Source organism: Balaenoptera physalus (genome assembly GCF_965194825.1).
Source record: "Balaenoptera physalus genome assembly, chromosome: 3".
NCBI classification, from domain to species: domain Eukaryota; kingdom Metazoa; phylum Chordata; class Mammalia; order Artiodactyla; family Balaenopteridae; genus Balaenoptera; species Balaenoptera physalus.
Genome location: NC_138890.1, coordinates 148,940,834 through 148,954,965, shown reverse-complemented (window position 1 = coordinate 148,954,965; position 14,132 = coordinate 148,940,834). Strand labels below are relative to the sequence as shown.

General features: G+C 43.6%; 1 long non-coding RNA gene across 6 annotated transcripts; it reads right to left on the bottom strand.

Moving 5' to 3' along the window:
• Positions 1 to 2,586: 2,586 nt before the first annotated feature.
• On the bottom strand, positions 2,587 to 13,455 carry LOC309658010. 6 transcript variants are annotated; one of them, XR_014261991.1, is made up of 3 exons: positions 13,332 to 13,455; positions 11,631 to 12,204; positions 2,587 to 10,049 (listed from the first exon to the last, which is right to left on the bottom strand). It is a non-coding gene; the product is annotated as an uncharacterized lncRNA (long non-coding RNA). The 6 variants fall into 6 exon arrangements; XR_014261992.1 differs by having other exon boundaries at positions 12,117 to 12,204; XR_014261995.1 differs by lacking the exon at positions 13,332 to 13,455 and having other exon boundaries at positions 11,631 to 11,809; positions 12,117 to 13,320.
• Positions 13,456 to 14,132: the final 677 nt, after the last annotated feature.

The following is a 14,132-nucleotide window of genomic DNA, read 5'->3' as shown; positions in this document are numbered from 1 at the left end:
CCAGATAGAATGACAATGTACATTAGCTTTTCCCCTCATACCACTTAAGAAAGCTCTCACGCAAAGTTAGCAACTCTTACAAGAAAGAGGAACTATAAATTATTTTTAAAACAAAAGTAAATTTTGGGGAGGGATGGGTAGGGTGGGAATTATGTGGCCAGTTTTTATGAACTCCAGGGAAGCAGCTGGTGAATTAGCCACAGTATTTGATCGTGCTCAAACAAAGCAAAACAGAACTCTTCAATTACATTGAAGTGTCTTGGCTTTTCTAAGGAAAAGAGAATGGTGTTTGGTAATTGCAGGGCTTTGGTTTGTGTTTGTTTTACTAACTTGTAAAGTTTTTGAGATTGTATTCTAAAAAAAAAAAAAAAGAAAAAATCAATAAATAACACTAGATTCTTAGCTCTCATTTCCAGGAAAAAAAAAATCAGCCTGCCCTCAAGTTGAACCTGCATCCATGTGGTCATAATTAAATGCCTTAAAACAACTGAAAATCATCTGAGAACCATCTGACCACATTGTGAATGTCCAGCTACACGCAGGAGAGTGTCACTGGGCAGCAGATTGCTGTTTCTTAAATGGCATCTATAGATGATGGGGAGAAAATGCTGAATAACCATCAGGACCAAAGTTAGAAGGAAGGAGTTTTTTTGTTTCTTTTCATCATATATCTGAGCCCAGGTGCTCAAAAGCCATAAACAGAAGGAACTTGAAATTGTAATATGAAGAATTCAGTATGGTCTCCAAAACATCCTGGGGGCCTGTAGGATGCTGCTCTTGCCAGATGTAGAGCAATGGAAAGACAGATACAGCAGGAGGGAGCTGGAGGAGGAAGGGCCTTCTACTGGGGGCATCCAGAGAGGCTTTATAAGCAGCAGTCAAGGACATAAAGGATGGAGAGGGTTTGGAGGGGCAGGAAAGTGAGGACAGGACCTAAGATGGGCAGGACATGCCTTGTACAGCTGGGAAGATAGGTGGGTTCCAGGGCTGTTCCCTAGATAAGGAGAAAAATAATGCAGGGTTTTATGTATGAAGGGAAACAATCAGGTTCGTATTTTTAGATGCATAATACAGGTAACAGCGCAGAGAATGAATTGGAGAGGGGAGTCTTTGGAAGTGAGGAAATGGGTTATAAAGTTAATGCAATATAGGCCTTGAACTGTGGCAGAGACCAAAGGAGTAGAAATTAAATGTAGGCGGACCCTAAAGTTAGAACAAGCACTATTTTTTTTTTTTTCCCTCAAAGCAATTGTCTTCTCTGTCCACTGATGTATCTCGGCCCCGGAAACACTCACTTCACTGATGACACACTTTCCCTTGTTTCCGAACCTTCTCCCCACCCCTCCTGCCACGGGAGAAAAACCAGGGAAATTCCTCTTCCCCCACAAGGGCAGGAGGGCATGGAGGGCGGCACTTTTACCCTGCATTGCAGGGACGGAAAACAGTGTCACTGGCATGCTGCCTTCTGCTCGGGCTCCCCAAAGGGCCAGTGGGATCAAGAGCAGTTCTGTTCTAGATTCCTAGCCATACACTAGTTCGTTGCTTGCTAAATGCCATTACTCTCCCTTTCTAGCCCTCTCAGGATTGCTTCAATGGCAAGAAAAGGAATGCAATCCAAATACCTGTCTTCCAACAGCACGTGTAAAACGTAACCTGTGCATCCCACGGTGGTGAAGAGCCAAGCTGTCCGGATTCAGATCCTAGCTGTGGCAACGTCCTCGGCTAAGCCGGTGACTTCACGTCTCTGTGCCTGCTTCCCCACCGGCCCACGGGGGAGAGGATGGTACCTCCCTCATAGGGTTGTTAGGAGAATTAGGTTAATATACGTAAAGCACTTGGACCAGTGCCTAGCACAGAGTCAGTGCGTAATAAGCGTTAGCGATTATTATTATATATCAAAATATTCATTTCTCTTTTCTAAAATGAGAACAACAGTAGGTGAGAGAAAATCTCAGCAGGGAGATGGTTCTACCCTTAGGCAGCATGGGGATGCTAGGGTATGAGGAGGAAAGGGGGTTACTAGTGCAATCTAATGTGGGGACACCTTTGGGGAGGGAGGTTGAGTGGAGGGTCACTAGCCCACAACAAACCAAGCTTGGTACCACGGCTGTACAGGACTCCGTGATACATGCCAATTGGTGTTTTCACTGGTTGACCAAAACTACCACTCCAGATACAGGCAATTACTGAAAAGATCTTCCTCCCCAGCACAAATGGTTTGTGTAAGATATTCCAGGTTATTTAAATGAGAGTTAAGAAAAAAACAGTTCTCCGTGTAAAAGCCCACACCTCCGTGGAGCCAGCCAGAGTCTGTTTCTGTTTTGTAAATAAACTCATTTGTATCATTTTTTTAAAGATTCCATATATAAGTGATATCATATTATATTTGTCTTGCTCTGACTTACTTCACCTAGTATGATAATCTCTAGATCCATCCATGACCTAGAATCACTTTGCTGTACACCTGAAACTAACACAACATTGCAAATCAACTATACTCCAATATGAAATAAAAATTAAATTTAGAAAAGAGATAATGGAAAAAAAAAAGACTGAGACTACTTTTTTTTAAATTAATTAATTAGTTTATTATTTATTTTTGGCTGTGTTGGGTCTTCGTTCCTGTGTGAGGGCTTTCTCTAGTTGCGGCGAGCGGGGGCCACTCTTCATCGCGGTGCGCGGGCCTCTCACTATCGCAGCCTCTCTTGTTGTGGAGCACAGGCTCCAGACGCACAGGCTCAGTAGTTGTGGCTCACGGGCCTAGTTGCCCCGCGGCATGTGGGATCTTCCCAGACAAGGGCTTGAACTCGTGTCCCCTGCATTGGCAGGCAGATTCTCAACCACTGCGCCACCAGGGAAGCCCAAGACTACTTTTAATAGAGACACAGAACTAGAATCTTAGAACTAGAAGGAAACACAGATCCTTTAGCTGTTTTCTGGACTAAAACTATTCTTTTAGCTGAGCGCTTTATTCAAACAAAAATTTTTTTGGAATCCTTATAAATACAACAGATAAGCACAGAACTGCGTTGGGGAAGCAGTGTGTACAAAGGCGAGAATTGGTGGGATCAGTCTGCCTGAATTGTCCACCCAGGGGACAGGCAAGAGGGGAGTGTTTATTTGTAGAGAACTGAAAAGCAACAATGAAACCAGTGAATACTTGGTCTGCTTTGTGTTATCGCTGTGCGCTGACAATTCGAAGTAACATCAGCGATCGGATACTCCCGTCTGCCAAGGTGGACCACCAGGCACACCACTGGGTGAAGTGAGCAGGAGGGGTCAGCAATCTGCCAACTTCCCTCCCAACCCCACAACCCAAACATGCCTCAGTGGCTCCATGGAATCAGTTTTAAAAACCATCAGTCCAGCCCGCTCTGCTTATCTTTCAAACCCAGAAAGGTTAAATGACTTGCCTAAGGTCGCCAAGCTAGAGTAACACACAAAAGTGACATTGAAATTCAGAGTCGGTGCCCTCTGTGTGTCTACTTTCCAAAGCCTTCATCTGGGTGAAGAGGAGGACCACCTTGTGCTTTATTTTGCCTGCTTGATTCCCTAGTGGCATGGGTTGATTTGTGTCTCCCCCACCCAGAAGTCCTATATCGAAATCCTAATCCCCAGTTCTTCAGAATGGGACCCTATTTGAAAACGGAGTCATAGCAGATCCAATTAGTTGGTCATACTATGAGGTCATTTAGGGTGGGCCCTAATCCAATATGACAATTGTCCTTATGAAAAGGGGAAATTTGGATATAGAGACACATACATAGGGACAATGCCACTTGAAGATGAAAGCAGAGATCAAGGTGATGCATCTACAAGGCAAGAAACACCAAAGATTGCTGGCAAATGACCAAAACCTAGGGGAAAGGCCTGGAACAGATTCTCTCGCACAGCCTCAGAGGAAACCAACTCTATTGACCTTGATCTTGGACTTCCAGCCTCCAGAGCTGTGAGACAATAAATTTCTGTTGTTTAAGCCACTCAGTTTGTGGTACCTTGTTATGGCAGCCCTAGGAAGCTAGTACACCTAGTAAATGGGGAATCAATGGCACATTGCACTGGTGGCCACAGATGTGTCCTTACTTAGGCGAGGCCCCTGGGACATCACTGCAGAGCTGTCCTCAGAGTAATGCACACCAGTGAGCTGGGATACAGGTGGAAAGAGACCCAAAATTCAAAGCTGCAGAGCCTTTTCAAAGCTTCAGTAATTAAGTCCTCAGAGATGGTTTCCAGTCAGTTGCCAGTCGCAAACCCAACTTCATGGGACTCAAAGTGAGATCGAGTTATTGTCTCCCACAAGCAGGAGGGACAGGGAAGTGTCTGGGGAAGACTGGAGCCTGAGCCCAAGTTCCCCAGGACCCTCTGTCCATCACTTCTCTGCTGTCAGCATCATTGTCTTCTACCCACGTGCAGGCAGTGCGGCCCCCCAGGCCACCCCTAACAGCTTTGGGCACCGAGAGACAAAAATGAGCCTCTTTTGTATCAGCTACAGCCAGGAAAGCCCCTGGGGAGAGTTCTGCTTGACCCAGCAGTGTGGTCATCCGTGAGAGCAATGCTAGCCTAAGAGGGGGGTAGGTGTGCTTGGCAAGGCAAAGCCCACCTCCCAGATGCTCTGGGACCCATACACTGTCCCCAGCAGAATCTTAGGACTTGGGACCATTGTTCCTCCCCTGTGGAAGTACCTCCATTTAAAGACATACCACACTCTCCTTACTTTCTCAGAAATATGCAGACAGTGATTTAGACCATTTGGACCACCCATGAAAGCCATCTGTGCGTAGGAGGAGAGGAAATGTCCATGCAGGTGCTGGTAGCGCTTCCCAGAACCACAGAGTGCAGAATCAGACCAAAAGAACTCCTCAGAGGAAGCTGCCTTCTCCTCCCTGCCATGGGTGAGGGGAAGAGGCTGTATCGTAATCTGTAGCTAAATCCAGGGAAGTGCTCCCAAAACAGCATGGGATTAAGAGCACATACTCTGAAGCCTAGATTCAAATCCCAGCACTGCCCCTTAAGAGCTGTGTGATCTTGAGCAAGTTCCTTAATGTCTCTGTGTTTCAGTTTACTCCTCTGTAAAAGGTGGGATCATATTACTACTTTCCTCCTATTGTGAAAAGCGTAGGAGCTGATTTACATAGACTCCTCAGACCATTGCCTGGCACGCTACAGAGAGTTTGCTGTTTTATTATTTTGGTTGCCGTTATTACTCCAAGGAACGTGAGCTTTGAAGTGGGACAGCCGTGGCTCATCCCATAGCTCTAACTCATACTAACTGCAACCTTGGACAAGTTGTTCAAACCAGCTGGTGCCTCAGTTTCCCCACCTCTAAAATAGGAGTGATAATAGTACCTTCCTCCTGGGGTTGCTGTGAGAACTTACTGTGATCAGACATTCCAGGTGCTGATTAGGATGGTGCCTGGCACATGCTAAGCACTCAGCAAATGTGTGCCGTTGTCACCCTGCATTTAAATGCATTCAGCCCTATCAACTCAAGCAGTTATTAAGACTTACTACGTGCTCTCTATGTCTGGGGCTATGTACTAGTACCTCGGGGGATACTGGGAAGATTAGGACTGGAAGAGACCTAGGAGAGCTTGTCCAACTTTGTTATTTGTTGGATTTTAACTCCGAGCTCTGAGCAACTACATCTTCATCTGCCGAAAGGGACAGGACCCATCTGCCAGCTCCCAGGAGAAGCGAAATTGGCGGCAACTCAAAAACTACGAGACTGACCGGCAAGATGATGTGTGTTGTACCTCAGAAGTGGCTGGGTTTGCTGGCAGCAAGCAACTCATTACTTGAAAAATCTGTGGGAAAGCAGAGCAGTTAATATCTGCAGAGCAGTGAGAGAACGGCCCGCTGTGAGAAAATGTCAACGACGTATGGGATTGGAGATGTGTCAGTATTAGGCAAGCTGTTCTCCATCCTAAACAGTCCTGCTGGGTGAGACTTAGTGGGCGTCATAGTGAGCCAGAGAAGCAAGTTTTTGACTTAGCTGCTTTTTTTTACTCCAAGTACTGCTGTAAGTTAGCATATGGCATCTCAGATGTGTGAATGAACTGTCATTTGTATTTGGGATATCTGCAGCTTGAAGTGATCTATTTGGGAAAGAAGAAAAAAAAAAATTACAAAATATGATAGAGATCTGGGTGTCTTTAAAGGGAATAGCCTTCAGGGTCCTGAAAACAAGCTCTGACATGCAGGTGCCTTACCAAAGTTATCCCAAGCCATCCATCTCCACGGTCCCACTTCAACGCTTGGCAAAAGCGGGAATAAGGCAAGGCAGCGCCTCTACCGTCCTCATGCTTCTGTGGTTCCAATAATGACATCATCTGTTACTGCGTTCCCCTTTTCTAATAATGGAAATCAGACTTGGAAAATCACAATCACTCAGAATCAGCTACTTTTTCAAACCCATCTCTCCCATCTATAAATATACACAACCAGTTCCTCAACTTTAAAAATCATTTTATTTTTAAAGAGAGGGCAGTATTGGAGTGGTATAAAAGGGAACAAGGATGATATACCCAGAAACATCAATCCAGAACGCCTTTTGCTTGCATATGTAACCCTCTCTGCCTGAACAACATCCTTCATAAAAGCCTCACGTTTCCCCTCAGGCGTCCTAGATGTTCAGACCTGTTGGTTTTTATATATTTTTTTAATCTGGAAATTATTGTTTCTCATCTTGTGAGAGAATGTACTTATAAACCAATGCTCACTATCCTTTTTGGGAATTAAAAAGATGAAGACAGTGTGGTCCAGATAATTTCTTCTATTAAATTAATTAAACAAGGAGACCATTAGACTAAGCAGACTCTAATGCCTTGGCAGCCTATGTAAGCAAACCAAAAGGAAGCCTGTAAATGCCTCAAGGTTACGAAACCAAACACCAAGGACAACCAATCACAGTCAGCCAACTAGGCTTTCTCTATTAAGGCAACTGCTTAAGCGAGAGCCAAGCAAATCATTTCCTTGATTTGTGTCCCAAGTCTTCTCTATAAGGCTTGCCCCTAGCTCCCTTGGGTGGAGAGCTACTAAGCGCTTCCTGTTTGGTACTGCCAACTGGAATTGACGTTTGCTCAAATAAATGCTTAAAAACGTTAGGATGTCTCAGTTTATCTCTTACCACCCCTGCCCCCAAAATAGATGGGAGGGGAGGTGAAGACCATGGGACAAGGAGTGTCACCAGCTTGACACTCTATATTCCACTCCCAGCGACAGCATCTATTGGAATGGAATAGAATTTAGTGTCAGCCTCCTCCGTAGTGGACAGCATCCATTTCCGCCAGCGGTGTCTAAATATTCATTCACTCATTCATTCATTCATTCAATAACTGTCTATGGCATACCCACTCTGCCCTAGGCACTAGACAATGATGACAAATCAGCCCTGGCTGCTCTTCTGTAATAAATAGAAAGGTGTATCAGGGCAAAACGAACATTTGTCCTCTGTGGTATTAAGCCCCAATTGTCTACATGTACTTTGAATGGAGCTTTTATCCACACATGATTTTGTAACATCATATACCAGTCATCTGGAAAATCTTGATCTCCAAAAGGTTGACACATTTTATTATACAACATCAATATCATGCCTCCTAGAATATGTCCTAGGTTCCCAGGTGCTTGACAGTCATTGTTACTGGCTATAGTAAGCACTTGTTCCCCTTTTTTGGCAGCTCAGCATCTGAACTGTTCTTCAAGATTAGGGGCTGCCCCTCTCAATATGTTTTGGTGGAAAGCAGACAGCACTCCCCAATGCCAGAGTCAAAATTTCCCAGCCTCCCTTGCAGCTTGACAGAGGACAGTTACAAGGTTCTGGTGATTGCAGCATCCATGCTGGATTGGGACTTGGGATGCCAGAGCCTGGCATCCATTCTAGTCCTAGTGGAGGCAGCTCGTTGGTGAACTCCAGGGATAGTCACACCAAGGTGGTGCAAGCAGTGGAGTCTTCTTATGACCAGATCTGCTATGATTTGGGAGGTTTACCCTGGCCACGTGGTCTCTACTCCTAGTTTTCTGGTGCTCCTGGAAATTCAGTGACCTAGTATTTTAATACATTTCTTTCTGCTTAAATTAGCCAGGCATGGTTTCTGTGACTTGTACTAAACTTCCCAACATCTGTAGCCCCTCCAACTTGAGTCTATAGCACCGCCACTACAAACACCTCTCAGCACCCAAGGGCTGGAAATCTAAAGTGTGTAAGAAGCTGTCCGCCCATAACAGAAAGCTCTATTCGGCCTCCTGCTTTTTATGCTATCACTGCTGGTTGGCCATAACACAATCATCATTTTCAAGTCACATAATTTTAAATTAATCAAACTGCATTTTGGAATTCCTATGGATCCAGTAATCCCATCTCTAGGAATCTATCCTGAACACATCACCGGTTGTTTCACTTTAAGGATGTTCATCACAGTATTATTGATAAAAACAATAAATCAGAAACAACCTAAATGGGCATCATTGAGACATAGCAGTGCTACTAAAAATAATGTTTTCAAAGAGCAGTTAAGGTCCTGGAGGGTACAAAACTTTATACAAAGTAAGATCCCAATTTTCTGTAAAACTTTCACTCTATATGGATGACATATGTCCTTGAAGGTGATAGATCAAAATATTGATAGCCATTATGAGATTACAGGTGCTTTCTAATTTTTTTTAACTAGAAAACAACTAGGTACTATTTATTTTGCAGATACTTATTTACTTTGTGTAATTTAAAAATTTTCTGCAATAGGTATACATTAGTCTTAAGAAAAATGTTAAAATATACAAATATATATTACAATAATTACAATATATAAGTATGTTTGGGATTCTGAGTTTTCACTAATTCAGACTATTGCCCCACCAGTATTTGTAGATCAGTGAGGTTCAGTCATATTTGCAAGAGCACATCAAGACAATGATGCTGGTAAATTAGGACGCTTCACTATATCCTATCAACAATAGGCATATATTGTGACCATCCCTCACACTCTCCTCCAAATGCAATAAGGCACGATTCTGGCCTGTGAGAAGCTTACAGGACCTATTATGGATTTTTAAAAAATTATTTTAAAACAGAATGACAGGATAAGATAACGCCAAGTGACAGATGAGTAATACATACTTAAAGTCTACAGGAATTCAAGAAAAGGTTGCTCACCCCAATCGAATGGTTAGACAGTTTTCCTGAAGGTGCTGGGACTTTTACTCGAAGCCAGTGGCTCTTACTTTTTGCCTTCAGAACTTCTTTATACTCTTGAGAATGATCAAAGACACCAAAGATCTTTTATTTGCGTGGGTTATAGAGAGAGATTTATCCAGCTAGAAACTAAAACAGAAATTTTTTTAAAAATTTGTTTATCAAATCATTTTAATATAATAATAATAAACCCAATTCCATGCTAACATAAATAATATATTTTATGACAAATTACTGTATTTTCTAAAACAAAAGGAAAATTAGTGGGCAGAATGGTATTGTTCTCTATTCTGCAAATTTCTTTAATGACTTGTTTAATAGAAGATAGCTGGATTCTTATATCTGCTTTTGTATTCAGTCTGTTGAAACTTTGTTTGGGTTGAAGTGTATGAATAAAATACGGCCAGGTACAGAAAAGTAGTTGGAAAAGGGGAGAGTACATAACCTTTTCCAGATAATTATGAGTATCGTTTTTCTTTGATAAGATACCAAATCTCAACAAGTAGTAATCTTTTTTTTTTTTAATTAATAGCTACTTTATTTATTTATTTATTTATTTATTTTTGGCTGTGTTGGGTCTTCGTTTCGTGCGAGGGCTTTCTCTAGTTGCGGTAAACGGGGGCCACTCTTCATCGCGGTGCGCCGGCCTTTCACTATCGCGGCCCCTCCCGTTGCGGGACACAGGCTCCAGACGCTCAGGCTCAGTAGTTGTGGCTCACGGGCTTAGTTGCTCCGCGGCATGTGGGATCTTCCCAGACCAGGGCTCGAACCCGTTTCCCCTTCATTGGCAGGCAGATTCTCAACCACTGCGCCACCAGGGAAGCCCAGTAATCTTTTAAAGTCAGTTGCAAGGTGGAATCTGAAACCACATCAATGAACATTTGTTCTCTGTTATATTAAAACCCCTTGGTCTATATGTACTTTGAATGTATCTTTTACCCCTGCCTGATTTTGTAACCTCACGCACTGGTCATCTGGAAATTTTGATCTTCAAAATGTTGACATATTTTATTATACAATAATAAAAAAGTCATGTTTTTTAATATTACCACTGATCTCATCAAAAACTCTTCCATTAGTGGGAATCTGTCAAACTCACAGTTGTATACAAGTTTTCCAAATTGTAATTTTTGCTGGAAAGCCCCAAGTTTATCAATGGCAACAAATCTTGTCAGTTGTTTTCCTTGAAGTGACAGATTCAGTTCATTTTTGAGAAAATGTTTGCCAAATATCCAAATTTGAATGATTATAGTTTGTTCATGAGTTATTCTTTCAGATAAAAATGCTGTTCCATGAAAAAAAGTGGCAGTTCAACTCATAGTTCAGTTGCACAAATACTTTTCCTCTAGACAATCATTGACTATCCACATGCAGCAGAAGTGCTTTGTGCATATTTCCCATTTCATCATACAGAATATTAAAAAGATGTGGACTCAAAGGTCAATATTTAACATAATTAATAATTTTTGTTTCTTCAAGCACATTCTTATGTGAAACTGGTATTTTTTTCCCCCTATAATTGGGTCTTGGTAATGAATAAAGGATTACTGGTACTCTTGCTTTCACCCACCAGTGCTTTTTGCACCACTGGTGCAAATGTTAATACAGTGAAAAAGGAAACCAAACAATATCTTAGCATTATTATGATAATAATTTTGACCTCAGGACCCTCTGAAAGCATCTTATAGCCACCTGCTCCTCCTGCCCATGTTTCCATAGATACAATCTGAGAACTGCTCTAAACCTTGAAGGAAGCGAAGACTTTGACAAGTCATCAGGAAATGAATGCCCACGGATGTTGGCTGCTTAGTGAGTGGAGGGAAGCCAAAGCAAAGGCTGGAGAGCTAAGTAAGTGCTAAGCTATGGAAAGCCTTAAATACCAGGGAGTGGAGTTTAAATATTATCCCATGGACAATTGGGAAACTTTAAAAACCATAGCTATCATTTATTTAGCGCCTACTGTGTGCCTGGCATTTTGCACACATTATTTAATTAACACTCTATCTTAATCCTATGAGACACGTATTATCATCCTCATTTGGTGGAAAAGGGAACTGAGGCTCAGAGAAGTTAAGGAATATACCTTAATTCACACAGCTAGCAAAAGTAAAGAAACCCAGGGAGGTGAGACTGCAAAGCCTGGAGAGACAAATTCCAACTTCCTGCATTTCGAACTTTCTTCCAGGCCACATTTTTCAACTCTGCTAGGTAGGATCCTGGAATGCACATGTTCCTAACACATCTAGTCTGCCATGAAGCGCTCTGACTATAAATCTTGCATGTTTACTCTGGTTTCCCTAAGGGCAAGGGTCAAGTCTGTTTATATGTCCGGAACACTGTGGTCACTTAATAAATCTTTAACCATAAAGGTAGTGATTTTTATGGAGCCCAGCTCCACCAAGTTTCCTTTCACCTTTCCCTGAGTTTAAACTGCACATACCAGAGTAAGAGGATTTTTTTTTCTCCCAAGAGGAACTTGGAGGCCCATGTTTTCTGAACTTGACTCTGGCCTTCAGTGACCACAACAGCTCTCTCTGCACAATTATTACCGCATATTCGTATGGTAAGCAAGGCTTGTCTCCTTCGCCTTCCCCCTTCTTGGAGGGGTTGGATCTTACTCTGGAAAGAAAATGGGCTTTATAGCAGGCTGACCTGAACTCAAATCCCAGTTCCACCACTGACAACCTGTGTTACCGTGGGCAAATAATATAACCCCTCTCAGCGTCCGTTTCTCTCCTGAAAATGTGACTGTAATACTGTCTTCTTCAGAAAGTTGTTGAGACGAGTAAACGAAATAGTGTAAGGACATCACCACTCCTGCAGCCTTTTCTTTCCCCTGCCACTCCAGTCTGGTCCCACAGAGCCCTTCTCCAGCCTCCTAGGGTCCCGGGCTTTTTCAGAGTCAGGGAGGCCTGGCCTGACTTACTAGCTCCTAGCCCGTGACGAACTGCCCCTTTGATCAAATATTCTCTGTTTTCACACCTTGGGTTAGTGCTCTCTGCTTCAGAGATTATCTAATAAATGAAACAAACAACAAAGAAAACCAAAAAAAATGCAAAGCCTTATGTTTACCTCCACAGGAATTCCAAAAAGTGTTCCTAATTGCAAACAGTATGAATGGTTTTGCTGGTCAAATAAATCTGAGAAACACTGAAGACTAAATCCCCCTCCTTGGTTGGAGCTGTTTAGCCTGTTAGTGGTTCTGAGAATTCCCGAAGAAAAAGAGAGCTCTGCTACCTCATAGCACAGCCAAACAAACTATGTGCACCGATGGTAATCATCCATCTCACCCTCAAGAAAAGTTTTCCCTAATTCTATTTTGAGAAGCACTAGCTCACTCTCAAACCTGTGATTCCTTAAGGAGGGGCATTGCGGGCACCGGGCAGTCTCCATGCAGACTGAGACACACTGGCCCGTATCTCAAGAAGTCTGTGAGTGCTAGGTCTAAGGACAAATGCTAAAGGCTGGCACAGGCAGGAAATAACACTGATTTGAGGAGAATTCAAATCCAATACCTAAACCTCTGCAGCACTTTTCAGCTTACAAAGTATTTAAATATATATTACCTCCTTCAAATCTGCTGTCTCAATTTATCCCTAAAAAAGCCTTACGAAGCAGTCAAGATACGGTTATCTCCCTTTCTAGGTTCTGAAGTTAGGGCTCAAAGAGATGAAATGATCCCCAAGCCCCTCAGCCAGGAAATCTCTGAGTGATGCCAAATGCAGCCTCTGGCCGGACTCGTGGGCCACTGATGCATCTGAGGGACCAGAGAAGGACAAATGAGGGAAGAGGAAGTTGGGGGAAAGGGAGGTACAAAGGACAAGTGCAAGCAGTCCTGTGGGTCATTCACTCTACTTGTGTGCACTGTGTCCACATACCGGTCTACCCCAGCACCTTCTCTTCTCTCAGGAGACCCAGAGCCCCAGGAAGCAGAAGCTGGGACTCAAGAACTGCCAAGTCCCCACCAAACATGAGGCCTGGAGGCACCTCTAGGGCATTGGAGGGAGAGACTGCCACCTTCCCCACCACCCCAGCTGCCAGCCTGGCAGTGAGAAGGCACCTCTAATGCACAGTTAGCTCCAAACCATCCCTCTTCCTTCCCTCCCCTGACAGCGTTTCCCCAGCCTCCCATCAGACTTGCCAGTGGATGTCGGCCAGGACCGCGTGAATCCAAGACTTCAGACACAGTATTTCTTGTTAAAATATTAGATGTCCTCTTCTGGGTCACCCACGCTCTTCCTAGAAGCCAAGAGAGGAAGAGGAAGAGAGAAGGAAGAAAGGAGAAGACAAATACGAGAGGCAGGGCTTCCCTGGTGGCGCAGTGGTTGAGAATCCGCCTGCCAATGCAGGGGACACGGGTTCGAGCCCTGGTCTGGGAAGATCCCACATGCCGCGGAGCAGCTGGGCCCGTGAGCCACAACTACTGAGCCTGCGCGTCTGGAGCCTTTGCTCCGCAACGGGAGGGGCCGCGATAGCGAAAGGCCCGCGCACCGCGATGAAGAGCGGCCCCCGCACCGCGATGAAGAGCGGCCCCCGCACCGCGATGAAGAGTGGCCCCCACTTGCCGCAACTAGAGAAAGCCCTCACACGAAAACTAAGAGACCCAACACAGTCATAAATAAATAAATAAAATAAATAAATAAAGCATTAAAAAAAAAAAACAAAAACAAAAAACAAAAAACTAATCTTTTAAAAAAAAAAAAAAAAAAATACGAGAGGCAGCGATGACTTGTGGATTGGACTCATTTTCCTCTTGAGCTCAAGGCCGTTTTCAGGATTTTGTAAACTCTACGCTAACAGCTCAGTGATGTCATCTTCTAGTCCAAACGCTTTAGGTGAATTGGGTGTCATAAATCTGAAATTGCCCCTCTCTCCTTCGCGGTCTCTGGAGTGCTCTCACCTGTTGGAATAAACGATAATGAACGTAATGAAGACAAAGAAT